Source organism: Saimiri boliviensis, chromosome 9 (genome assembly GCF_048565385.1).
Source record: "Saimiri boliviensis isolate mSaiBol1 chromosome 9, mSaiBol1.pri, whole genome shotgun sequence".
Lineage (NCBI taxonomy): Eukaryota > Metazoa > Chordata > Mammalia > Primates > Cebidae > Saimiri > Saimiri boliviensis.
The window spans coordinates 105,302,061-105,305,682 of NC_133457.1; the positions used below are offsets into that span (position 1 = coordinate 105,302,061).

The following is a 3,622-nucleotide window of genomic DNA, read 5'->3' on the forward strand; positions in this document are numbered from 1 at the left end:
TTTTTTTTGAGACGGAGTTTCGCTCTTGTCACCCAGGCTGGAGTGCAATGGCGCGATCTCGGCTCACCGCAACCTCCGCCTCCCGGGTTCAGGCAATTCTCCTGCCTCAGCCTCCTGAGTAGCTGGGATTACAGGCATGTGCCACCATGCCCAGCTAGTTTTTTGTATTTTTAGTAGAGATGGGGTTTCACCATGTTGACCAGGATGGTCTCGATCTCTCGACCTCATGATCCACCCGCCTCGGCCTCCCAAAGTGCTGGGATTACAGGCTTGAGCCACCATGCCCGGCCGCAAATTCTAAATGGAACTGCTGAAAAAAATAAAAACTGAAACATTACAGGGTTTTGTATCCATCAATGTATCCCCAGTGTAGGAAAAAAAAAAAAAAAAAAAAAAAAAAGGAGCCATTGGACCCTAGTGTTGGGTCCACGGAGATTCAATATATTATGGTTCCCCTTTTGTGGTGTGTGTTCAGAATTGGCCAACCTGTAATCCCAGCACTTTGGGAGACCAAGGCAGGCAGATCACTTGAGGTCAGGAGTTCAAGACTAGCCTGGCTAACATGGTTAAAACCTCTCTCTCTCACTCACACTCTCTCTCTCTCTCCCTCTCTCTCTCTCTCTATATATATATATGTATATTCTAACATATATGTATATAGAGGAAATACATATAGAGAGGAAACATTATAGAGAGAGGGAGAGAAAAAATATATAAAGGTTTCATAATAAAAGCCTAAATTTTTTTTAAAAGATGGAACAACTGACAGTAGACGCCTGCCATTCTTGCTTTTCTCTTATTTTGGAAGCTCTGCTAGATGCTTCTGTCTGCTAGAACTGACCGTGCCTTTTCTAATTTTCATTAAAAAGAAACACATGGCAACTGGGCACCAATTAATCCTTCTCACTCGAGAGCTCTCGTCCCTGTTTCTCCTCCCCCAGCCAACAGGAGATATTTTAAATGCTTTTTCAGGCTCCTTTTCCCCTCCTCAACTCCAATATTTTGCCATCATTCAGCACTTTTCCTTTAGGTTAGTAATCTTATTGCATCTCCTGTTTAAAAGAATATATTTAGTCTTACATTACAAATTCTGTCCTATCATGATTTATTCAGAGGTAATGATACATGGTTTAGTTGGTTCACGGCTCACCATGGGCTCCTCTTCATCTCCTTACCTCCAATCCAATTCATCTGTCACCTGGTTAGATTCCTTTCTACGATACTTTCCCCATACGGAAAAATTACCTGGACCTTCGCATTTGTTTCCATCCCAGGAAGGTCGATGGCAGCCTGGCTGGTTTAGGATGCTTTTCTCTCAGTGGTCTGTGGAGGTGATTCACATTGGTTTCTAGCTTGCAAATAAGATGCATGACTTCAGTCTGATTCTCTTTTTTCTATGCAACTTATTTTCTCATTAGGGAGCTTGTCTGAGTTTTCTCTTTAATCATGGAATTCGGGAACCTTACCAGGCTATGCCTAGATGTGTGTCTTTTTTCCATCATTCCTGCCTGGAACTCAATGAGCCTATTAATCTGCAAACCCAAGGCGTTCTACCACGGAAAATTTTCTTTCTCATTTAAAAATGATTGCTTCTCCTCTATTTTTTCTTTTTTTCTTTCTTTCTGAGATTTTTCTCTTTATTATTTACCTATTACAACTCCTGGATCTCTCTCCTCCAAGGCGCTTTTAGATTTTTACTTCGGGTTTTGCATGAACTCTTCACGTGGTTTCCCAGGTCTCCATCCTCTCCTCCAAGTCATTTTAAATTGAGAACGATCTTTCCTTGTTCAGGAAAGTATTTGATTTTGCCTTCGATTGTTTTAAACGTGCTCCTACGGTTGTGTTTGCTTTTCCTGTTGTGCAGGTTGTGATTGGTCTTCCCTTGCAGTTCTGAGTGAATCGCAGGCTCTTCCTGCCTGGCTGCTGATTCCCTCAGGTGCCGACTGTCTTTCTGCCGTCTTGCAGCCCTAATCATCTCCAAGGCTCAGATCCAGCTGACAAATTGGCTGCACCTCTCTGTGTCCCAGGAGAGAGTGCTCTGCTTGTTCTGCTGCTCCGCATCCCCGTCTCCCAGGGAGGGATTCCGCAGGGCCTCCCAGGACCACCCAAGGCTGCTGGCTCTGCCTTTCCTATTCTGCATCCCTGCGCCAAGTTCTCTCTTGGAGCCATGGAGATCCAATTCTTACCCAGGGCTCTCTCTGCTGCGGGTCCCTACTGTCTGGCCCAGAGGGAGACTAAGTCCTAAGCCAGCCCTATCAGGACCAAGGCCCTGCCCAACCCACCAGGCCTGGCTGCAGGCTGACCCAGGAGCTCTGCTTCGGGAGCCCACTGGAGATTGGAAAGGAGGGCATGGGATGGTCAGGCTGCCTTCACCCTGGAGATTTAATTAAAGAGAAGTTCTTTCTTGGGTTTCATGATATTGAAGAGATGACTGGAATCAATCACCTTGTTCAGGATTGCAAAAGTATATCAGAAAAAAATAAAAATAAAAAGCAAAATGGAATGGATTTGAATAAAATCAGTTTTTTAAAAAAAATTCTACTAGGTCTATGATGATGCATCTAGCATGCATAGAAAACTGAGTGATACTGAAGGAGTCTTGAGGAATCCCGCACATCTTTTGGTTCTGGTAATTATAGCACAAATAAGGAAAGGAAAAAAAACCATACTTACCTGGCAGGAGAGATACCATGATGGCAAAGGTGGTTTTCCCAAGGCGAGGCTTGTCCATTGCACTCTGGATGTGCTGACCCCTGTGATTTTCCCAAATGTGGGAAACTCGACTGCAGAATTTGTGGTAGTGGGGGACTACATTCACGCTTTCTCCTAAAAAAAAAAAGGAATAAACCTTAAATGCTCTCAGTTCTCTCCTTGGCACAACACCACATACTCACCAAAAGAAAGAGTTTTCCAAACCTTTGGACGTGGGTGAGGCTGAAGTGTGCAGGAAGCAGGGTGATTTCTTGAAAATACATTGGACTGGGCCTCACCATCCATCTTCAGCTGCGGCTGAAGAACTTTCAGACACCATGAGACCACAGGAAGTTGTAACAAATTACTCTTCAGCTCTTGCAGGTGATCGGAGTATACAATTGCTATCACTGATTCCAAATTTGATTTTATCTTTCTACTTTTTTTTTTTTCTTACCAAATGATAAGCGTCCCAGGAATTTTTTTTTTAACAGCTTCAAAGTGAAACTGTAGACATCTTCTTTGCTTTTAAAAGCCAAACAAGATCATCATCTGAGAGAAATTATGAGCCTCTTTCAAGGCCACTTGGGACAGAGTGTATAAATTATGCCAAAAACCAATTCCTAAGGACTTCAAAGTTGAAAAATATTTCCTTCAGAAGAAAAGAACTTCTGAGATAAAACAAATGATGGCAATTCCCATTATGCATTTTTTCTACTTTCTCATAAGAAAAATATTAATGTCTCATATGAGGGATGGGTTCCTAGATTACATTTAAATTTGCACTTTCATAGAAATGATCATATCTAAGTGAAGCAAATTTCTCAACAGTCCCATTCAGTTGAAATAAAATAATAGAAATAGCCAGGCGCGGTGGCTCATACCTGTAATCCCAGCACTTTGTGAGGCCAAGGCCGGTGGATCACGGGGT

The 3,622-nt window shown here is 42.8% G+C and overlaps 1 non-coding gene across 1 annotated transcript; it reads left to right on the top strand.

Annotated features, from left to right (window-relative positions):
* Positions 1-2,665: 2,665 nt before the first annotated feature.
* On the top strand, positions 2,666-2,829 carry LOC120368021 (U1 spliceosomal RNA). Its single transcript, XR_005582250.1, has one exon. It is a non-coding gene; the product is annotated as a U1 spliceosomal RNA (small nuclear RNA).
* The last annotated feature ends 793 nt before the right edge of the window (positions 2,830-3,622 follow it).